We start from the raw sequence: 23,936 nt of genomic DNA, 5'->3' as shown, positions 1-23,936 counted from the left end.
AATAAAGAGCAAGAAGCCCAGTGCCAGGCGGAAACGGGCACAGAGGCAGCTGGCCCATTGGAGACAGTTTAAGGAAAAATGAAAAAAAAAAAATGGGACGGAGGATGTTTGAGGGATAATTTGCACACCCAACCAGTTTCATGCCTCCAGGGTGGCTATGACGATGGTGGCTTCACTTTTCCAGGTCAAGCCTCGAGGTTGTCAGACAACCAGACGACTGTCCCAGCTGGGGGGCCTGGCACTGACCCTGAGGAGGGAGATGAGGATGGAGGAGTGGATCCTGGCTTGAGAGTCAGAAGACCTGGGTCCAAGCCTAGCTTTCCACATAATCACGTGAGACACGGGGGGCATCCCTCCCTCTGCATACCTCGACATACCCATCTATAAGTGACTTGTGCCAGCCTGTGCGTGAAGCCTCAGCCTGTCTGCCACCAGACCACCCAGCGAGGTGCCTCTGAGCCTGTGGCCAGGTCACTGGCAGCCCAGGACAGTCCTCCAACCTTCCTGGGCACAGGCCCTGCTCACTGGGACCCGGGCTTCTAGCCTGCCTCCTCCCCTGCCATGAGGGCCCTCCTCTCCTGAGCTGTCTGTCACCTGAGCAGTGTTAAATCTCTCTGGGCCTGGCCCAGACTCTGGCACCTGCCCAGAGCCCCCCGTCAGCCCCTCCCAGGATGGTGCTCCAGACACTTTGAGTCACAACCACCAGAGGAGCCCAGCGTGTCAGTGCACACAAGGTGAAAAAGATGCCCAGAGAAGGAAAGGGGCACAAGATGTCACATAGCACAAACGTACCCGGAGGTCCACCCTTCCAGCCCTGGGCTCCCTGAGCTAAGACAGGGTCTTCAAGGCATGTCTATAGACCCTCATGTCTAAATCCTCTAGGAGGGGGACACTATACTCTGGACTGAAGGAATCAAAGATGAGGGCCAGAAACCGGCATGCTTTTTTTCTTTAAAAAAAAAAAAGCTTCCCAGATTTTTCTTGTACCCAGAACAATTGTGACCTCTCAGCTAAGACCTCTTCCAAGAGGGGACATCTTAGCTGGAAGGTTAGGGTTTCCATTAAAAGAGTAAAATAAGCTTTTCACAGATAGATAGCTGAACAAAGAAGCTGGGGGTTAAAGCACATTCTCTAGGAGAAGAATAAAGCAGATAAAGGCCTGAAGGAGGGGAAACCCAGCCCAGCAAACACTTGAACTGATTCTCCCCCGCCATCTCCCATCTCCCCCAGGATACAGAGGTTTGCACTTGATGCCATCCAAAGGCTGCTGATCCCAGCCTCCCTCCACCCCAAAGCTCCTCCAAGCTCCCGAGGAGAGTGGAAGGTGGAGACAGCTGCAGGGGAAATGTTTCTCTCCTTGGTTCTACTGCAGAGTGGGGACGACTCTCTGAGTGACTGTTTATCCCCAGCTTAAGAAGCTGCCGGGGTCAGTGGCTAAGCAGTCACAGCTTATCTGGGAGGAGGATTCTCAGGCCGCGGGGCAGGCTGATCCAGAGGCTTCCATTAAATGGAATCTTCACAGCTGGTGAGGCGCAGCAATGCCCCGCCTTCGTTCATAAAGGAAACACTTATTATGCTCCTGCTGTGTATGCAGTCCTGAGCTTGAGCACCCCCCACCACCCTCAAAGAGCCCACAAAGTTAACAGACATGGCACTATACCACAGCACAGGAGAGCCAGCCATGCCTACAGGACAGGGTCGAAAACTCAGATGCCTAGGAGGCTAGAGAGACTGTGCAAGCGTGCCAAGTGGCTCGGGAGGGCTGGGGCAAAGTGGAGCTTACGTGCTTCATCTCCAGTAGTGGCCACTGGAGAACTAGGCTCAAAGTTTTACAATCTTCTCATTTTTGAAGTAAAGCCAGAAGTTGAGATCTTACGTAAAATCTCCTGTTGGCAACTAGCTCAATATTTGATGTGGGCCAAGTAAAATCTGCCCCTGGGGTGGATGTGGCCTGCCAGTCTGTGGCCTTTGTTTTCTTAAAGAGAACGGAACGCAAAGCTCAGAAGAGGCGGCTCCCTGTAGCCGAGATACCAGGGAAGGCTTCCTGGGAGAGGAGGCCTGGCGCTGGGCTGCAGGGACGGGTAGGTCACTCCTGGGGAGGGAGTCATGGCAGGGTGGGGGGAGGTGGCGTACCAATTCAAGCCATAAGGACCATGGGTCAAGGGCACCAGCCCGCAGCCTATAGCCTGCCCATCCCCCTCAAAAGGAATCCTGGTCTCCATCCCCAAAGCAGGCACAGAGGCGTCAGCTCTGTCTGTCCCCCGGTGGCCAGGGGAGGGGCCACTTGCCCAGGAAACCTCCTAACTAAACCAGTCGGTGGCAGAATAGCACGGGTTCGATTTCATCCCTGGAGCTTGAGGAACAGGTCAGCTAATGCAACAGCCCCACAGGGGGAAGGGAGAGGAAGAGACAATGGAGGACAAAATGAGGTTGAGAATCCTGTCCTGCCTGGCCAGGCCCCACTGGTTACATAATCCTGCCTCAAGGCACCAGTGAGGGCCTGGGCTGGGGAGACCAAGGATGTAGAAGGTTCCCCCGCCTTCCCTTGCCCACTGCTGCATTTCAACCCTGCCCTGCAGCTCCTGAAAAGCCCAACAGAGCTCTGGGTGGAGACTAAGACCCCAAGATAAGGCACTTAACAGGATCACACAGCAAATTAGCAGCAAAGCTGAAACTGATAATAACAGCAATATTTAACCAAGTGGTTACTTTGTGCCAGGCAGAGCGCAAATCCTTTACACACATTATCTTTATCTTATTTAAAAAGTCTACAACACCTGTAGATAACTACTCTCATTTTTCCCACTTCACAGATGGGGGAATTGAAGCACAGACATACTAACTTACCCAAGGTGATGCCGGAGCTGGCTCAGAGGAGGAGCCAGTTTTCAGAACCCAACAGTGGCCTCCAAGACCACACAATGAACCACGAAACTACACTGCCATCACGCTACTTTCTGCTAGAACCACACTGCCTTTCAGCTTCCTTCTCTCAAGCACGCCGGGCACGCATGCAGCCCCCTGCCCTCCTGTCAGCACTTTGGGGGCCACTGAGTCCTCTGACAACCTGATGAAACCTACAGATTCTCTCTGCAGAAAAAGAATCCACAGAAATGCCTACAAAACACTGCAGGAGATTTGAGGGGCTCACACAGCCCTGCACTGGGGAGCAAAGCGGATCCAAAGCATGGAATACTCCAAAGTTGGGGGGAAGTGGAGGAAGGGGATTCCCCAAGGCTCTCTGGCCCCTTCATCTCTGAACTTGGAGCCCATATGGACAGCCACGTTAGTCCACAGGCGTGGGCACGCATCACGGCCCAGAGCCTAGTCATCCCTTCAGGGCTGGGAGAACAGAATGAATCACGATATACAATAGCCCCCGCCTCTGCACCCACTGGGAGTGACTCACAGCTCCCAGCTGCTAGGCAGACGGTGCACAGCTGGGCCCCAGCATCTGGACGGGGGTGGCATCGCCAAGCTTACCACCATGCTTCCCCACCCTGCGAGTTACCATTCAATGGGTCACCTGTCTACAGGTTAGACCTGGCCTTGCCCAGACTCTAGCAGTTCTGTTTCCAAGAGGGGACCCTCCACAGTCTCCACTGCGCTCCAGGCCAGCTGGCGCCATGGGAGCAAGAGGTGGCGACAACTGCCCCTTAACAAGGTACCGCAAGACCCAGGCTCCCATTCCAAGTCTCCTGCTGCCTCACCGTGCAGCCTCAGGCAGCACCCCCACCTGTCAGAGCCTCAGTTTCACCAACTATAAAGTGGGAAGACGACCGTATCAAGTCCTACCCAGCGCCACAGCCCCAAGTCTATAAACAGCAGCACCTGACAAACTTCACAGAGCCTTGGGATCCTGCTTTCAGGAAGTTACATAAACATCCTTCGGAGAAACAAAAGTCAAACCTAAAGACTTTTTTTTTTTTTTTCCTGTAAGGATATCAAGAAGCCCTTTTTATAGTCTGACTTCCCCCATTCTACTTCCATTGTTTCAGATATCCTCTCAGGACCTAAAAAATACATTTGGTTTCCGTCTGGGGTCTGGGCTTCTTGGTGTTCTTCCCCTTGGATGCCGCCCCACCCTCCTTGGCAGCTTTCTCCTCCGGACACACCCTTCTCTACCCCCAGCACTGGTCTGGGCCACCCCGAGGGCTATGGCTACCCAGCCTGCCAAAGGACGGGTGGGGGGCAGGGACAGTTTTCAGGAAACAAAGCCTCCCCTGGTCAGAACAGAGAGTGCTGCAGGTCTGGTCCCAATGTGACATGGTGGGTGGCCCTGTGTGGGTCCCTGCTCCCCACTGAGAGATGAAGGGCTTCCTCTACTGTATCAGGGATGCTCCTGCACTGCACCCAAAGACACGGAGGCAGATGAAAACAGCAGGGTGCACACTGGGCTCTCTGATCACGACTCCCCAAACCCTCCTGCTAGAACCAGAGGAGACCCGGGTTTTTCTGATTTTATTTCTTGCTCTAGCTGTGGGACCTGGAACTCAGCTCAGCGCCTCTTTGAGCCTCAAATGGCCCATCCATGACACAGGGAGAATGACAGTGTCTATAGTGGAGGCCATGATTTGGAGGCTTGAGCCCTAACCACCCCCACACAATCCTATCACCCCGCCTCAGTAAAGCCTGACTTACTCATTTGATAGAATGCAGCTCTATAAAGCCTGCTACACATACACCCCAAAACAACCCTCCATAGCCTCTCTTCCAAGGAGATCATGCTTCTAAGGCTCCCACAGTAAAATTCCTAGATTTCTACCACCTATGGCTGTGTGCCCTCAGTATCTTCATTTGTAAAATGGGGCCAATAATGATGCCAACCTTATAAGATTACTCTGGGGATTACTCCAGAGAAGGTTATATGGATATGCCTAGCAAGCATTGACAAGCTCTCCACAAATGTGAGTGGCAATTATACGATCACCATCATTAAAATGACTGAGATGCTTTAAAACCATTGGACTGGTATCAGCTAAGGCCCCGTGGCCCTGTTGGACCACATCTGGTCACTGTGACCACACGTGCATGCATGTGCCCCCGACCCCAGCACACACCCTTCTCTGCAGCAGGAGCCACTCTCTGCCCCCAGTGCTAGAATACAGCCAGCTTGTTCCTGGCACCCATCCTTGCCACCCACAGAGTCTGCCACCTGCAAGTCCCCCAACTTCCCAAGTGGCCCCAGCACTGTCTCCTGTAAGCACGTTGGGGTTCTCCTGAACCCCACCACTGTGGCACAAGACTGTTTCCAGGCAGAGGAAGCTGTTTCAAGATGGAGAGTCTCTGAAGTCAGGCTAGAGAGAAACTGGGCTTTCCTCTGGGTCCCCCGCATTTGCTGGTGTCTGAATATGTTCAGAGCCCAGAGTAGCATCAATTTTTTTTATTACCCAACCAAGTACTTTGGGAAGTTAAGCATGCATCGGAATCACCTGAGAAACTTACATTGTTGGATTCCCCACCCTCCCTAACTCATCAGTTTCAGATTCAGTAAGTCTGGGGTGGGGCTGGATAAGTTGCATTTCTAATAAGTTCCCAGGTAATGTTGATGCCAGCGGTCCAGAAACCAACTTTGAGAACCACTGACTTAACATGCAGGTGAATAAGGGAGAGCTGTGAACAGGTGATGCTAACAGTCCTGTAAACACACATGCAGGAGCTGCCCGGAGTAAGGGCAGGAGGAAGGGGACCTGGGCACACGGTGCAACCAGAGAGAAGGCCCTGTGAGGACGACTTTAATTTCTCCTCGCCTGGCCTCTGCCTGGGCAGGCAGCATAAACCAGAGGTGGCTGCGTAATAACCACAGCAAATCTCCACCGACCGCCACCCTAGACCTGCCCTGACAGGCCCATCCTTGGCCGGCCCGCAGGTGAGGAGAATCCATGCTACGCCTCACGGAACCAGACCTCTCAGGTCTCCACCACTTCTCAGCGAGGAGCAGGAATCTGCTCCATACCTCCAGACACCCATCCAGACACATCCCCTTCCATCTTGGCCAGCTCAGACTGCTTCCATATTTCCAGCACCTCATACAAGTCAACTTCGTCTGACCGGAGCAGTTCCCTCAGAAACCACCAGACACCAATGACAGACCTGCCAAGTCTGAACCTCGCCAGGACAAGCCATCCACCTCTCTGGGCCTTAGTCACCATATCTGCTAAAGGAGGGTGATAACAGTGCCCACCGCCTTCTGTTGCTGGGAGAATGAAAATGGGGTCCTTAGTCATTAACTACATCATCAGCTACAACAATAACCATAACTATCACGGACTGGGCTTGCAGTTAAGCATCTTCCTTGTGTTTTCTTTCTAAATGCCGTGAGATGAGGACAGTTATCCCCTCTGTACAGATGAGAACCTACAACAGCTCGCCCAGGGTCCCACCAAGCAGGAACTGACCCAGCAGAGATGTGAACCCAGCTTATCCTGCTCCAGAGCCTGGTTCCCAGCCTCTTCTCAATGCGTGTCCCCATCAGCCCACCCTGAGATCCGGCCCAGGTCAACTCTCCCTGCCACCATCCTCTCCCCCTGCCTGGAGCACAGGGAGGCTGGGCAGGAGGGCTACAGAGGCTGCGGCCTCCACAGTTGCCCACAGTCTAGGGTATGGGCCCCTGGTCTTGAGGGCAGTCACGAGGCCTGCCAGCTAGGCCAATCTATCTGGCACAAGTTTTAGATACCACTCAACAGGGCCACCAAGGAGGAGGCTGGGACTACAGAACGCGAGCATCTTAACCATGGAAGAAGAGAAGAACGGGTTTCCCTGGTGGCTCAGTGATAAAGAATCCATCTGCCAATGCAGGAGACACAGGTTCGATCCCCTGAGAAGATCCCAAATGTCACAGAGCAACTAAAGCCCATGCTCCACAACTACTGAGCCCGGTAACTGCAATCACGGAGTCCCCGAGATGCAACCACAGAGGCCCTCCTGCCTGTGCGCCACGACGAGAGAAGCTGTCGCAATGAGAAGCCCACAAACCACAGCCAGAGAGTAGCCCCCACTCTCTGTAACTGGAGAAAAGCCTGTGCAGCACTGAAGACCCAGGATAGTCAAAAATAAATAAATAAAATTAGTTAAAAAAAGGAAATTCAGATGTAACCAAGAGAATGACACCCTGCCAGGCTTCCAGGATGAGACGGGCAGCTGCCATGCCTCTCTCTCCAGTCACAGTTTCCTCAACCACACAAGCCTCAAGTCATTAGAAAGCTTAGAAATCCCAAGAGTCTTCCCTTCATCTCGAGAGACAGAGATCACCTCCTAAACAATTGTGATAACCATTGTTATCTCTGAACAGCTCCCACTTACTGGGCTCTGACACTGGGTCAGGCACAGATCTGCTCCATCTCCCTGCAAAATAGGACTACTACTATCCTCATTCTACAGTTGAGGAAAACCATGCCCAGAGAGATTTAGGCAATGTGATCTAGATCCCAAGCTAACGATGACAGAGTTGGGACGTGAACCTGGGACTTCTGACTCCACTGTGCAAAGCTGCCCAAATCCAGTGGGGCAGAAACAGGCTGTCTGCAGCCACCGCCTCCAGAGCATGGCGCCTGGAGGAGATGAGACATGTCCTTAAGGGGCCAGAATTCAAAACCCGGTGTATGGAGGTCCCTGTAGAGGCCCAGATAACAGACTGTGCATGGAAAGCAGGGAGCAGGCAGTACTAGCTCTGTGGATTTAGAAAGAGGTCATGCTGGAGCTGGGTACTGGCTGGGGAGGGACTCTGGGGTGGGTGGGCGAAAGTGACTGGGGTGCAGCGTCCTCTCTGTGAGCAGAGATGTGGAGAGAGGAAGGGAGTGGGCACACACAGGGAGGGAAAGGGGACAGTTTCTTTGTGAGGGTCAAGGGGGACTGGAAGATAGGGCACTGTGGTCACATAGCAAGCCACCCACCTCCATGCCTGGCCCTCAAATAAGTGTTCATTTGCAGTGCACAATTAAAATTAGACTAATCCAATCTGTATCAACAAATAAAACAAGCAGGAATAAAAAGGTCCAGGAGGCAACTGGACACAAACTTTTCTTCACCGAGATAAGAGCGTTAGGCTGTGTGTGTGTGTACGCTCAGTCATGTCAGACTCTTTTGTGACCCCATGGACTGCAGCCCACCAGGCTCCTCTGTCCATGGGATTCTCCAGGCAAGAATACTGGAGTGAGTTGCCATGCCCTCCTCCAGGGGATCTTCCCGACCCAGGGACCGAACCCAAATCTCTGCATCTCCTGCACTGCAAGCAGATTCTTTACCACTGAGCCATTGAGGACCTCTGTAATTCCTTTGGTGACAGACTGGCTTTAGCCCCAACGCCACACAGTCCAAGACACCCCCATCCACCCCTTCTTCCAAGCTCTCAACCTCCAAGCTGAAGCTGACAGAGCTTTGTAACAGCCCCACAGGCAGAAGAAAGTACGTTGGCTGGTGAGCCCTGAGACTGGGAGACTCTAACCTCTAATGAGGGGAGGAAGGCAGATACCCCTGGCCCCCCACACACACATATCCCACCCCATCCACTCCTCACTTTCAAACCAACCCCTGACTGAGTCAGCCTGATTCATGATTCAGCCTTATTTCCTCATATTTGAGGAAAGACAGACTGAACCCATTTCACGGGCTGAGAAAGGAAGGCAGAAGGTTCCAGGCCTATGTGAAACCACAGGCCCTGGCAATTCGGGCTTTGGTGGCTGATCTAGAAATTCTGAGGGGTCTCTGAAAGGGCAGCTGGGCTGAGGGTTTCTGTGGGGCACGGGCTCTCCCAGGCAGAGCGCCGCAGAGGAACTTCTGGAAACGCACAGGAAGGGGCAGTTCTGAAAAGCGATGAGAAAAATGAAGTGGAAATGGGTCAAGCACACCCTAAACGCTGAGATTCTCGGGTGAAAAGGGAACTGAGAGAAGTCACCCAGGCCTGACCGTGCTGGCACATGCTTTCTGCACCCTCTCCAGGTCCTCTGCATGCTGTCAGCAATGGGACCTTGCTGCCTTCCCAGGCAGTTTATGCCCGTTAGCTTCACTGTCACCCTTGGGGCTGTCTCTGCCCTTGAGAGCCACACAGGACAAGATTATGCCCTCTGCCCAGAGACAGCCCTGTAGGGAAGTGAAAGCAGTGACACGGCCACTTATGGGTCCTTCCCCAAACCTGAGGCCACCTGTGATGACCCCATCCTCAAGGCACCTACAAAGTCCTGTAGCCTCCCCCTCCTTCCCTCTCAGTCCGTCCTGTGGCCTGAGTCAGACTTCGGTCAACTTTCTGCTGGACCACAATTAGCATCATCTCTGAGCTGGTCTCAACCCTGCCAGTCTTGCCACCATCTCCAGCCAAATGACCCCCAAGAGAAGCAGCACAAGAGGGCAGAAACAGTTCACGCCTGGGCTCAAACACAGGTCTGTAAGTGACTCAACCCCTCTGAGCCTCCATTTCCTCATCTGAAGATGGGGTGGGGTTGGGGGTGAGCAGCAAGCAGCTACTTTGCAGGGGTATTGTGAGATTTCAATGGAGCGTCTGTAAGGAGCCTGGCACAAGACACAGTAACAGGCACCAACTCAATGAGCTGCTTACAAACCTCTGTCCTCTCCACCAGCCACAGAATAAAATCCAAACTCCTGAGCAGGATACTGCAAGCTCCCCATGACCTGATCTTGCCTCCCACTGCCCCCCTTCCCACTGCCTGCACCCTCACAAGCACTTCCTCCCCCAGGAAGCCCTGTCGACATTAATAACCAGAAGAGCTTTTCCCCTCCACTGACCTTCCAAAGCCCATCTATCACTGATCACATCCTGCCTCTTCGCCATCACTTGATCCTTGCCTTCCCTCCCCCATCAGATTAGCAGACTCTCCAGTCAGAAAGCAGCAGCACCTCACCCCATTTCATTTCCCAGTCACCCCCGTCCACAGACATTTTCCATACATATTTAACAAATTACCCGAACGTTCCATTTCAGATAAAGAATGTCCAAGTTCTCCAAACAGTCCAGATATTTCAAGCTATATCCTAAACCAAATTCCAAACAAGCAGAAGTCTGCCCAGTCTCCAGGGACTTACAGGCCTGTTTTTGACCTCAAAGTTTGGAAGACGGGTCATGCAGGTCCAAAGCCCAGGGCAGAGAAAGCTCTAAGCTGCGAAAACCAGAGTCCATTCCTAAGTGTCTCACATGCAGGGTTTCTCAGTTGGCCCCTAGGTCAACCCCCAGCTTATGATTTCATACCTTTAACACATCCTCAATTTGTGATTGTAAAACTGTCTTTGCATACCCCTGTGTCCAGAGAGTCACTATCCATCTTTTCATTCTTGCTGCTTCTCTTCCCTTCACCTGTTGATTCTTGCTTTTCATGACGTCAAGGAGAGTCTGACCACATGCCAAGGGTCATTACCATCCCTTAGGACTCTTTTCAATCCCCCACATTTCTGAGTGCCCTTAAAGTCTAGCTAAGTAGTCGAGTTTCCCCTCTTGTTCCTACAAACTGGCAATGAACTGTCAGTCCAAGAGGACCCCCTACTCTCAGGGTCCAGGAAAAGCCTATGGACACTGCAAATCCCAGACTCAGTGCTGAAACAGCCCCTGGAGCAGTTCGAACAGTTAACGCACAAACTTTCCTCTCCCCAAAACTTTATTATCTACGCCCACTCTATTGTTTTAATACGTCATTTACTAACCAGCAATTTGTTTTCTATTTTTAAATAAATTACTCAAGGTCCCTACTCAGAGCCTGATCCATAGTCATGGACTGGTACCACCACCAGAAGACTGGGCTAGCACAGAGCACTTATGTGAGTGGACATCTAGGCCACCCCACATTCATTTCTGGGCTATTTACTGAGGGCCGACAGTGTCCCCTAGGCTCAGAAACCCATGCATTTTCCATGAGGATTCTGCAATTGAGACACAGGCTCAAAGTCCACCCTTCATGACTATCCTCAAGGACGCTTGGGGTTGGGGCACCAAAGCAGCCCATTACTTTTGCAATGAGGACCCTGCCAATAAGTCACACTGAAGGACACCTGGAATATAAGTCCCTTGGCCATAGATCTCTCATCATCCCAAGGGCTCCGCTCCTGGCCCTATCTCTACACCCTGCTGATGTGAAAGTGACCTGGTCCGAATGGAGTTGGAAAGTTCTTCAGTTCCCTGGGTGCTGGGAAGAGACAGCCGCCAGCTGTCCCCAGCCAGAGCCAGGCAGAGCACCTCCCTGCACCACCCGCTCGACGAGCGAGTTGCTTCCATGGTCCCAGCCAGCAGCAGAACTTGGACCATTATCCAGCGCCAGGCCCAGGCTCCAGCTGCCCACAATAATAAGAACCAAGGCACAAGATCTCAACCCACACGAGACTGGGCAGAAGGAGCAACACCTGTGGGTAAGGGAAAGGCCAAGGATGTCCTGACAATTTCAAAGGGAAATGAGATGGGTCACAGTAGGATCTTATAGAGCCCTGTAGTTGAGACTCAGGCTGGGGGAGGGGAGTCAAATCCAAGCTCCACCACTTCTCACCTGTGTAACCTTCCCGATTTCTGTGCCTCAGTTTGCACCTCTGTAAAATGTTGCTGATAGTCACATGGTAGAATTAAATGAGATGAAGTACATAAGGCAATTAGCCCAGGCCCTGGCTTATAGTACACATAGGACAAATACTTGTTGAATATAAGCATGCTCCTTAAAGGTTCTCATTTCATTCTTATTCTGGCCCATTCTTACACTTTGCCCATTTTACAGGTAAGAAAATTGAGGCTAAGGGAAGGTAAGGAACCAGCCCAAGGTTACAGAGCTGGGAAGTGACAGGCCCCCAGGTCAATCTGAACCTCAAACCATGGAAAATAATGCCCAGGCCATTCCAAATGCTCTGGGCGGGTGGGTACAGCACCGGGGTGTGATGGTGGGGCTCTGTATCCCCTGGGCTTGGCATGGCTCCTCGCTGACCCACTGGGGCCTGAGTCTGGGAACGAGCCAGGAGGCCAGTTCCCAATTTCCCAGTTTGTCCCAAAGCCCTCGCGTCCACGTACGCCCCCTTCTTACCTCGTCCCAGGTTGTTAAAGGGCAGCGTTCAAAGCGGGGGGTGTCCTTGCTCCCGAGAACCTGAGGGAGGAGGGGAGTTAAGAGACCAGGCGGATCACAACCCAGGGAAAACCGGTCCGGCTGCCTTACCCTTCCCGAAGCGGGGACCCGGCCTCTAACCCCCTCCCTCGCCAGACAAAAGTTTCCCCTGTTCGGGAGTGGGGAGGGGGAGGGGGCATTCCTCGTGAGTGACATTATCCGTGACCTACAGCTGCCGCGCTGCCCTCGCCCGCACCCCGGCCTGCCCCCGGCCCCCGCGCGGTCCCCCACCCCTTTGTCCTCCCACCCCCGCGCGCGGGGCCCCGCGGACGCTGCGAGCCCGGCCGGCGCCCGCCCGCACCAAACTTGAGCCGGCAGCCACTCGGGCCCCGCGCGGCCTGCACGCCCGGCTCGACTCGGGCCCCGCCGGCTCGGCGACAGGGGACTGGCCGGCCCCGGCCCTCCCAGCCTCTTACCTGCCTCAGCTAGGGCGCCACCCGGGGGAGGGGGCGCTCCCGGCGAGCCGCCGGACGCCTGGGTCCCCCGGGCCGAGCGCGCGCCGCGGGGCACTGGCCCGGGCCAGGGTTAACCCCTTCGCGGCCGCCTCCCGCCGCCCCCACCCCCGCTCCACGCCGCCGCCGCCGCCCCGCCTTCCGCAGGCTCTCCACCCCCAGGCCCTCCTGCGGTGCCCAGCCCCCAGTCCCGGCCCCCGGCACTGCGCTGGAGCACCGCTCAGCCTCCCCCCCTCATCCCGCGGTGGGAGGTGGGGGGGGTCTCCCTGGAGACTGGAAGTTGGGGCGCGCCACCTCGCCCCCGCGCGGGCCCGCGGAACACCGAGGTGAACCCGCGCGCCAAGGGACCCCCCCCCACCCCCCCGCCTGCCTCCCCTTACACCCTCTGGCCCCGGCGCCTACCTCCCCGAATCTCGGCGGTGGAGGCGGGTTTCGATCCCGTGATGGAGCGTGGGTGCCGGCCAGAGATCGGCGCCGGAGGCCCGAGCGGCCGGCGGGCGTGCGGCGAGCACCCCGGGGCGGGGGCCGGGGCGGGACTGGGCGCTGCTATCGGGGCTGGATTTCTCGGCTTCCACCCGGATTCTCCCTCGGCTCTCCCGGCCGATTCGGTGCTGCTCGGCGACCACGTGACGCGGGCTGCCTTTGACCCCAGTCTCGGAGCGGGTAGGGGGCGGGGGCGGGAGGGGGTGTCAGATGCGGGACCCACGAGGGCCCGAGGCGGCTGCCGGGAGTCCCGGAGGCGGTGACCTCGACGAAATAAAGCCCGAGTGAAGCCAACAAGTTATTCGGGGTCAAGGAGGGAACAGCACTGGGGGGTCGGAGAGGCTGCAGAGAGCGAGGGAGACAAAGACCCGCGCCCGCCGTGCTTCCAAGGGCCCTGGGAGCGGCCCGGCGGGCCCGAGGGCGCCTCGTGGCTCTGCCGCCACTAGGCTTGTGACAGCCCTCCAGGGCCTCCTCTGGGAGGAGGGCTCCGCAACAACCAGGTCTCTGCTGGAGTGACCCCTCCTGCCTGCGCAGTTCTTCCCTGCACCCTCTACCCTTTTGCCCTTACTCTCGAAAACCCCTTTATTCCCTTTATCGTGATTATCTTGTTCATTTACTGGTTTCATTGTTTACTAGAATGGCATCTTCCCCCAACAAGTTGTTCCCAGCTGAATTCCCAGAGCCTGGCACGTAACAGGCAGATGAAGAGATGGATGACATTGTGCAAATCTCTTCTCCCACTGAGCCTCAGTTTCCCACCTCCAGTGTTATTTCAAGGATCTCAAGGACCCTGCAAATTAGGCAGGATTACAGTGGTCATGCTCATTAAACAGATGAGAACCACGAGGCCCAGAAAGACAAAATGATTTCTGGGAGTCTCTTAAGTGGCTGAGAGCCGGAGCCTGCACACAGATGTGTTTGTTCCAGGTGGGGCTTTTTGCCATCCATGAGCCTGTCTGTAAGATGAAGGGCTGGGTCATTAGTTGATTGGTTGATTAGGAGCCATAAGGGGCTTGTTTAATGATGTAGATCACCAGGCCCCTACCCTACCCTACAGGTCTGACTCATGGGCCTGGAGTGAGACTAGAGCAAATTTGGAAAGCAATAGATCGGTGGTTTCCTAAGGGCCTTCAGAGGCTCAAGATTACCTCACTGTAGGAGCAAAGCTTAAGAAAAAAAAATATGGAACTATCACATGATCCAGCCATTCCACTACTGGGCATATACCCTGAGAAAACCATACCTGACAAAAACACATGCACCCCATTATTCGTTGCAACACTTTTTACAGTAGCTAGGACATTGGAAAAGACCCTGATGCTGGGAGGGATTGGGGGCAGGAGGAGAAGGGGATGACAGAGGATGAGATGGCTGGATGGCATCACCGACTGGATGGACATGAGTTTGAGTAAACTCTGGGAGTTGGTGATGGACAGGGAGGCCTGGCGTGCTGCAATTCATGGGGTCGCAAAGAGTTGGACACAACTGAGCGACTGAACTGAACTGAACTGAGGGCATGGAAGCAGCCTAGATGTCCACTGACAGATGAATGGATACAGAAGCTGTGGTACATACACACAATGGAATGTTACTCAGCTTTAAAAAAGAATGCATTTTAAAAAATTAAAAAAATAAAAAAGAATGCATTTGAGTCAGTACTAATGAGGTGGATGAACCTAGAGTATTTTACAGAGTGAAGTAAGTCAGAGAAAGACAAATACTGTATATTAACACATGTATGAAATCTAGAAAGACGGTACTGATGAACCTATTTGCAGGGCAGAAATGGAAACACAAATATAGAGAATAGACTTGTGGACATGGTATGGGAGGGACAGGGTGGGAAGAAGTGAGAGAGAAGCATGGAAACATATACATTACCATATGTAAAACAGACAGTGAGAATTTGCTCTGTGGCACAAGCAGCTCAACCCAGTGCTCTGTGACAACTTAGGTGGGATGGGGTAGAAGATGGGAAGGAGGTTCAGGAGGGAGGGGGCAAATGTATATAACTGTGGCTGATTCATGTTGATGTGTGGCAGAAACCAGCACAAAACTATAAAGTGAATATCTTGCAATAAAACAAAAAATATAAGTGAAAAAAAAAAAAGAGCAACCAAAGCAAAGCCAGAAGTAGAAAAGTCAAGCCAGACACTTAAGAGTAAGACAGACTCACCCCAATTTCCCTAAAGAGTAACCTCCCTGTGCTGGTGGGCCGGGGGCGGGGGGCGGGGGGGGGGGGGGGGGGAGGTGGTTAAGAGGGAGGAGGGATTTCAGCCAGCCCACTCATGTCTCAGAGAGGGAAAGACTCAAAGGCCTGATCAAGGTATGCTGCTAGGGGATGGGACCAGGCTCAAGACCAGTCATGTCCATGTGACAGCTTTAGATGGAGCACAGTCAGTAGGACTTAGCCTAGGGTTGGTGACCACAGGCCCAAACTGCAGGCCTTATTCAAAAACAGGCTTGTGACTTCTAGGGCATACTCCAGCCATGCCATCAGTTTAGCCAGGGAAATCAGCATCCACCAACAAATCCTCTTTTATAATCCATGTTCCTGCAGTCAAAGTCCCTGAATACTGTCTGGGTCTTGGGCAGGTAAACAAGCTCCAGAATCTTACACTCAAATCTGCTTTAGAAGACCATTTTCATCCACATGAGGTCCTGCAGGCATCTTCCCTGTGTCAGGCCCTGTGTTCTTGGTAACAGATACAGGGTTGAAAGGACACAGATCTGCACTCTCAAGAAGTGTCCGGGTGTGTTTGGAGATGATCTGCATGTCTCTCTCTGTGTCCAGAGGCTTCCTGAGTTGAGGGCCCAAGGCCCTCCAGCTCACTGTCACCCAGAAAGCCTGCAAAAAGGCCCTACCCAGGGAATCGGCCTCCCTGGGTCTAGGGTCTGGGTGGAACTGAGAACTCGCATTTCTAACCCATACCCTGGGAGGTTCTGAGGGACACTGTTAAGATGCCCTGCTCCTCCATCCCCTCAGACCTAGGGCAAGTGCTGTGGCCCACAGTAAGAGGGGAGCAGAACAAGGGACTCTGAGGGGGAAGCAGCCTCTGAGCAGGATCCAGAGAAACCGGAAGGAATCGGTTTTAGGAGACGGACATTCCCGGTATAAGGAACAACCTGTTACAGGCCACATGGAAAGCATTCAGGAAAAGCTGAGTGTTGCATGGACAGGGGTAGGGGGAAGGGGAAGGAAACAGGAAGGAAGGAATGAGCAAGAAAGCTGGAGAGGTGGATCGGGAGCGGTTTATGGGTGACCTGCTATGAGGGGTCCAATGGAAGGGATGTTATCCTGAGGGCCAGCTGGAGTGAGAAGGCTGTAAGCAGGTGACGGAGGTGATGAGAGACACGCTACGGGAGGCCAGTCAGGTCACACAGCTATCCTCCTGCCCGAGCTGAGCGAGGGCCACATCTCATCAATGGAGCCGGGGGGTTGGGGGCAGGGAGGCTGTGAGCCAGGGTAACTCCCCATCCCTGACAGTTCTTCCAACTCTTCTCAAGTCCTCAGAGTTACTGTTCACCAAGTCGGGCCCAAGGCTAGTGTCACCCAGAAAGCCTGCAAAAAGACCACGCCCAGACCCCACCCAGGGAACTGGCCTCCCTGGGTCTAGGGTCTAGGTGGAGCTGAGGACTCCCATTTCTGACCCTGCCCTGGGGGGTTCTGAGGAGGACTGTCGAGATGCCCTGCTCCTCCATCCCCTCAGGACACACCCACATCTCCTGGAGCTTTGGGGACCTTCTTTGTTCTGATAACCGCCACTGCCCACACCCTCTCCTCAGTCCAACTGTCCCCCTCACTGACCACTCGACATGCTCCTCGGTTGTCCCAAGGTCCCCTTTATCCAACGCCATAAATCAAAGGGTGAACTTCCAAACCTGCATCTGCTCAAACCTGCTTCTCCTCCTCCTCCATGGACATGTCCAGTCCAGAAGTCTGACACAAGCCCCTTCTCCCCGCATCCCATCCATGAGCCAGTTCCACTGGCTCTGCCTCCGGTTGCTTTTCTCTAACCCAATCCTATGCCGTCCTCTTCATCACGACCACACTCGTCCAAGTCACCATCTTGTCTGCCTTGGCCCATGTCAACAGCTCCCTTGCCCCCACTCTGCCTCCTCTAATGTAACCTCACCATGTTCATTCTACTTAAAGCCATCAATGGCTTCCCATTGCTCTCACAATAAATTCCCCAACTTGTCTAGCCTTATCTCTTGTCCTAAATGATATGCCTGGCCTTCCCCTTTACCTAATTCCCTGTTGAGTGTGTAGACTAACTGGGTTTGAATTCTGGCTCTACAAGCTGTGTGACCGTGGGCCAGTTTTTCAAACTTTCTGTGTTCATCTCTAAAATGAGATAATGGTAGTCTGCACTTCATAGGGCCATTGTGAGCATTAAATGAGTTAAACATGTAAAGAAGCCCTGAGAATGGTGCCTGTCACATGAAGTTGTTGTTGTTTAGTCCCTAAGTTGTGTCCGACTTCTTTTGCAACCCCATGGACTGTAACCCGCCAGGATCCTCTGTCCAGGGGATTTCTCAGGCAAGAATACTGGAGTGGGTTGCCATTCCTTTCTCCAGGGGGTCTTCCTGACCTTGGGATCAAACCTATGTCTCCTGCATTGGCAGGTGGATTCTTTATTACTGAAGCACCAGGGAAGCCCCTGTCACATAATAAGTTCTATTAAACCAGTCCATCCTAAAGGAAATCAGTCCTGGGTGTTCATTGGAAGGACTGATGTTGAAGCTGAAACTCCAATATTTTGGCCACCTGATGCGAAGAGCTGACTCATTTGAAAAGACCCTGATGTGGGGAAAGATTGAGGGCAGGAGGAGAAGGGGACGACAGAGGATGATGGTTGGATGGCATCACTGACTCAATGGACATGAGTTTGGGTAAATTCTGGGGGTTGGTAATGGACAGGGAGGCCTGGCGTGCTGCGATTCATGGGGTCGCAAAGAGTCGGACACGACTGAGCTACTGAACTGAACTGAACTGAAAATGTTAGCTAAGTGGTTAGTTTTTGTTTGGGGCGCATCAGATTAAATCTCACTTCCTTCTGAGGCTCCCCCTGTGCCCCTAACCGAGACCACTTCCAGGTCTACGTGTCACAGTCCCTCCTCACCACCCTTGTCGTTACTTGTGGGCTGGCTCTCTCTAGAGTGCAAGCTGTGCTGGCGCAGGCCCATGTTGGTCTCAGACCCAGCTGAGCCCTGGACCCCCACCCAGTGCTAGGCACAGTGCAGGCCGGCAACCAGCACATATTTGCTAACTAAGCAAAATAAAAGTCAACAGAGTCATCACAAAACAAGAACAATGTCTGCCTGCAAAATGCCCATTCACAGCATTTTGTACATTTTTTTCATTTGACATTGATTAGTACCTCTCCTAGAGTTTTCCTCACATCATCCTGGTTGGGGAGGGGAAGTAGAGGGACACAGAGATGAACAAGACAGATGTGGCCCCCGTGTCCTCAAGGAATGTACATTCCACTGCAGAGACAAACATGTAAATGCATCACAAGATAGGATGCATTGTAACTGTGTTGCAGTGGCCTGTAACAATTCTATTTCCCAGGAGATCTTTGAAACATGAAAGCGAAAAGTAACTAAAAATAGACACTGTTGCCTACCTTACCTCCACCCCCAGTTTCTAACAAGGTTTTCTGTAGAACAGGAAGGGTAGGTCCTGTCACAGGGCACTAAGGTCACCCCATCTTTCTCTGCCTGGAGACCTCCTATTCAGACATCGAGACCCCATTTAAGCAGCACCACCTACAGGAAGTCTTCCTGCTCCTGCCAGGGCTCTCTGTATGGGACTTAGTCACAGCTCTAGTGATTTTCTGGGACGATGATGCGATTTGTCATGGAGAATCCAAATTTCATGTCATTTGCTTCTCTAAAAAAGTAAAAGGTAATTCAATGAATGTGTAACTACGTGTGATTTCATGTTGGACTTCAGTGGAGGCAGAAAATAGCCTCTGTCTGACCATGTGACCTGATTTGTGGTTTGGAGAACATGGTCACCGTAATTACAGCATTGACCACATGCTGTAAGAGTTTCCTGTCTTTCTCTCTCTCTCTCTCCTACACAGACACACACTTCTTCAAGTACAGGGACTATTTGCTTTCTGTTAAACAAATGAAGGAAAAAATCTGTGAAATGGGAGGGTTATCAGATGGAAAATGGATATAAACTGTCCTGGAATGCAACAAAAGATGGTCAGATGTGGGAGACAGGAGCAATTAACAGCACTTAATCATTTACTCTGGTGCATGCTACCTGCTTTCCATTTGTTATTGAGCAGCCCAGAAAGCTGTAGCTCAAAGAGGTCAAACAACTGCCCCATGGTCTCCCAGACAGGAGTGGCAGAGGAGTTTTCAAATCCAGGTCCACCCAACCCAAAGGCTACATTCTTACCATTTACCCCACCCCTCAGTGCCCAGGGGCAATGAGTCCCCAAACTGCAGGACCACCTGGGTTCCGTGGCCTACTTCCTCACTTCCACGGGGTTCTCCCAACCCTTCCCTGTTGCACCCCCACTTTCATCTACGCTGCTGCTGATGAAGAGCACCTGTAGCTGGTTTCCAAAGCAGTCCTGACCCTGGGGCCAGGCTTCCTGTTTCAGGCAGAGCCCACCCAAGGATGTGTGTCCCGCCTTCCTCAGCCCTTTCCTTCATTCCCAGGAGCTGCCTGGGCCAAGCACAATCTTTTGCAGGTGCAGCACTTTCCCCGAGTTTTCTAAAGCCTTTTCCCATTCTGTAAACCAGTTTCTGGTGACTCCACAGTAGTCCTGAGAGTTTTTCACAGTGGAGGACTTTTCACCCTATTTTAAAGATGAGAAAATGGAGGTTTGGCCAACCTGTGAGAGATCCCCTCGACTGTTCAAAGAGCTGAGCTGCAGCTGAACGGGATTTCAGGCCACGGGCCTTCCAAGTCCTTAGAGGGTTCAACTTGACCAAGAAAACAGGGATGGAGGGTGAAAGATCTTCAGAATCTTCACACAGAGAAGATAATGGCTTCTGCAAACAAATGTAAATCGGTTAATTTCCCTTTTTTTACTGTGTTCATTGTGATGCACCAATTACAACCTGGCAAAAGAAAAACACTCACAAGCACTTGTGGTCTCTAAACTGCAATAAATTGGTAAATAAATTGGTAACTGCAATAGGCTCAAAGTCCTCTGAGGGTGAGGCAGGGCCCAGTTCCAGCCTGCCAATCTGGGGGCAGAAGCCAAGGATCACAAGCAATCGGTTCTTTTGCCAACCTCTCCAGAGGGGCTCTGCACTGGTCTTTCCTTCACCCCCAGGCCATTTCTCATCCACTCCTCCACTATCTGGCTTCCACATTCTTCAGTTCTCTTCATTTGATACCCAGGTGCTAAATACATTTTTTTAATTGAAGTAAAGTTGATTTATAATATTGTGTTAGTTTCAGATGTACAGAAAGTAATTGTTATATATATTTCCTCAGATTATATTCCATTGTAGGTTATTGAATATGATTCCCTGAGCTGTAAATTGTTATTGCTACATATATTTTTCAATTTTTTTCAAAATTCTCCAAGCCAGACTTCAACAATACGTGAACTGAGAACTTCCAGATGTTCAAACTGGATTTAGAAAAGGCAGAGGAACCAGAGATCAAATTGTCAACATCTGTTGGATCATAGAAAAAGCAAGAGAGTTCCAGGAAAACTTCTGCTTCATTGACTACGCCAAAGCCTCTGACGTGTGTGGATCACAACAAACTGTGGAAAATTCTTCAAGAGTTGGGAATACCAGAGCACCTTACCTGCCTCCTGAGCAACCTGTATACAGGTCAAGAAGCAACAGTTAACAACAGACTGGTTCCAAAGTGGGAAAGGAGTATGTCAAGGCTGTATATTGTCACCCTGCTTATTTAACTTATATGCAGAGCACATCATGTGAAATGCTGGGCTGGATGAAGCACAAGCTGGAATCAAGATTGTCGGGAGAAATATCAATAACCTCAGATATGTAGATGACACCACTCTTATGGCAGAAAGAGAGGAAGAACTAAAGAGTCTCTTGATGAAAGTAAAAGAGGAGAGTGAAAAAGCTGGCTTAAAACTCAACATTCAAAAAACGAAGATTATGGCATCCGGTCCCATTACTTCATGGCAAACAGATGGGGAAAGAATGGAAACGGTGATAGATTTTATATTTTGGGGCTCTAAAATCATTGCAGATAGTGACTGCAGCCATGAAATTAAAAGACATTTGCTCCTTGGAAGAAAAGTTATGCCAAACCTAGACAGCATATTAAAAAGCAGAGACATAACTTTGCCAACAAAGGTCTGTCTAGTCAAAGCTATGGTTTTTCCAGTAGTCATGTATGGATGTGAGAGTTGTACCATAAAGAAGGCTGAGCACCAAAGAATTGATGCTTTTGAACTGTGGTGTTGGAGAAGACTCTTGAGAGTCCCTTGGACAGCAAGGAGATCAAACCAGTCAACCCTAAAGGAAATCAGTCCTGAATATTCACTGGAAGGACAGATGCTGAAGCTGAAGCTTAAATACTTTGGCCACCTGATGAGAAGAGCTGACTCCTTAGAAAAGACCAGGATGTTGGGAAAGACTGAAGGCAGGAGGAGAAGGGGATGATAAGAGGATGAGATGATTGGATGGCATCACTGACTCAATGGACATGAGTTTGAGCAAGCTCCAGGAGATGGTGAAGGACAGGGAAGCCTGGCATGCTGCAGTTCATGGGGTCGCAAAGAGTCGGACACCACTGAGCAACCGAACAACAACATGTATTTTATGTATAGTAGTGTATATCCGTTAATCCTATACTCCTAATTTATTCCTCCCCCACCTTACTTTTCGGTAACCATAAATTTGTTCTCTATATCTGTGAGTCTGTTTCTGTTTTTTTATTTAGATTTATTTGTATTATTTTTTTAGATTTCACATATAAATGACATCATGTGGCATTTGTCTTTCTCTTTCTGACTTCACTTCGTAGGACAATCTTTAGGTCCATCCATGTTGCTGCAAATAGCATTATTTCATTCTTTTTTTATGGCTGAGTAATAGTCAACAGTTCATATATACCACATTTTCTTTATCCAGGCATCTGCTGATGGACACATGCTGCTTTCATATCTTGGCTATTGTAAATAGTGCTGCTATGAACACTGGTATGCATGTATCTTTTTTAGTTTACAGTTTTCATTTTTTTCCAGATGTACACCTAGGAGTGAGATCACTGGATCATATGGAAACTTTATTTTTAGTTTTTTAAGGAACATCTATACTGTTTTCCATGTTGTGTGTGTATTAGTTGCTCTGTTGTATCTGATTGTTTTTGACTCTATGGACTGTAGCCCACCAGGCTCCTCTGTCCCTGGAGCTCTCCACACAAGAATACTGGAGTGGGTAGCCATTTCCTTCTCCAGGAGATCTTCCTGACCCAGGGATCAAACAAGATCTCCCTCACTGAGAGAAGATTCTTTACCATCTGAGCCACCTGAGGTTTCCCATAGTGGTTTCACCAATTTACATTCCCAACAACAGTGTAGGAAGGTTCCCTTTTCTCCACACCCTCTCCAGAATTTATTAGTCATAGACTTTTTGATGACGGCCATTCTGACCAGTGTGAGGTGATACCTCATTGTGGTTTTGATTTCCATTTCTCTAAAAATTAGTGACACTGAGCATCTTTTCATGTGCCTATTGGTCATGTGTATATTATCTTTGGAGAAAGAAATGTCTATTTAGGTCTTTTGTCCATCTTTTAATCGGATTGTTTGTTTTTTGATATTGAGCTATATGAGCTTAAACATAAATACTCTTAATATGACTCAATAAAAAGATTACATTCATCAAAGGGGAGGGGACATTTCTCCTCAAGATTCCCACCAATTATTCTTTTTTTTTTTTTTTCCCCCCACCAATTATTCTTATCAGTTCATTCTCACCACTCCCATGAGGTGGGCACCACAACTCCCAGTTAAAGAAACTGTGTCTCAGGGTCCTGGGGGCTCCACCAAATGAAGCAGGGAGGACAGGCCAAGTCACTTGGTTGGGAGGTTGCCTCCAGTTCTCCTGGGTTCTCAACCCCCACCACACGCACACACACACACACACACACACACACCCCTACCCACCCCCCCCCCCATTTGTTTGCATCTCCTCCTGGGCCATCTTGTCGCCTTAGTTTATGATTCCTGAACTAATGCAATCTGCCTGCTTACAGAAAAGGAGAAACTGAGGCCCAGAGAGGAACTGGGGCCTGCCTCCATCACCAGCAATGCAGCCAAGCCAGGACACCCAGAGGAGGCGCCTGCCTGTAACTCTTCCACTTGCCCGGCTGTGTGTGCATCAGAAGCTGAGCAGGAGGTGGCACCCAGGGTCAAGTCTAGACACCGTTCCTGGGTCCTGGACTTGTGCCAGCATATAAGGAAGGGAGGGAAGGGCAGTGTTGACCCCAGTGGGAAGTTGGCTCTAAAACTGCCATGGTGACCAGACTCTTGTCTGGGGCTATCTGTTCCAACAGGCATGGGAATTCTTATCATTCCAAGGCCCCATCTTCACACAGACCTGTCTGGACTGAGTCTGTCCTGAGACAGAGCTGGGGTTGGGTGAGGGAAGCAGGAGGGAAGTAACGGGGATTATCCCCCACCTTATTTACACACAACAGGGTCACACTCATTCACTTATCAGCTGCACACACCACTCACCCCACCAATCTGCATTCCCCACAACCTCCCCTCCGTCCAATGCTTAAGAGCTTTGAAGCCAGACTATCCTGTGTGGAAATCCAAGGTCAGTCATCACTTACTGTCACTTAACGTGGCTTCAATTGTTTATTTGTAGAATGGGAATAACAGTACTTACGTCATAGGGTTATTGATAAGAATAAATGAAATATTAGGAAACCACTTAGTACCAT

At 51.3% G+C, this 23,936-nt stretch overlaps 1 protein-coding gene across 3 annotated transcripts in view; it reads right to left on the bottom strand.

Moving 5' to 3' along the window:
• Nucleotides 1-13,442, bottom strand: part of NDST1 (N-deacetylase and N-sulfotransferase 1) — an 88,739-nt gene extending 75,297 nt beyond the window's left edge. Inside the window, exons 1-2 of one of the 3 annotated variants that reach the window (XM_043913293.1) lie at nt 12,935-13,442; nt 12,003-12,062 (exon numbers count right to left, since the gene is read on the bottom strand). The gene's annotated coding sequence lies outside the window, so the exon portion shown is untranslated. Of the gene's footprint in view, nt 1-1,660; nt 1,680-12,002; nt 12,063-12,496; nt 12,660-12,934 lie in introns of those variants that run through there. The other 2 variants (XM_043913294.1, XM_043913296.1) reach the window with 2 other exon arrangements.
• Nucleotides 13,443-23,936: the final 10,494 nt, after the last annotated feature.

Source organism: Cervus elaphus, chromosome 9, assembly GCF_910594005.1.
Source record: "Cervus elaphus chromosome 9, mCerEla1.1, whole genome shotgun sequence".
Taxonomy (NCBI): domain Eukaryota; kingdom Metazoa; phylum Chordata; class Mammalia; order Artiodactyla; family Cervidae; genus Cervus; species Cervus elaphus.
This window is presented reverse-complemented; position numbering and strand designations above follow the sequence as displayed.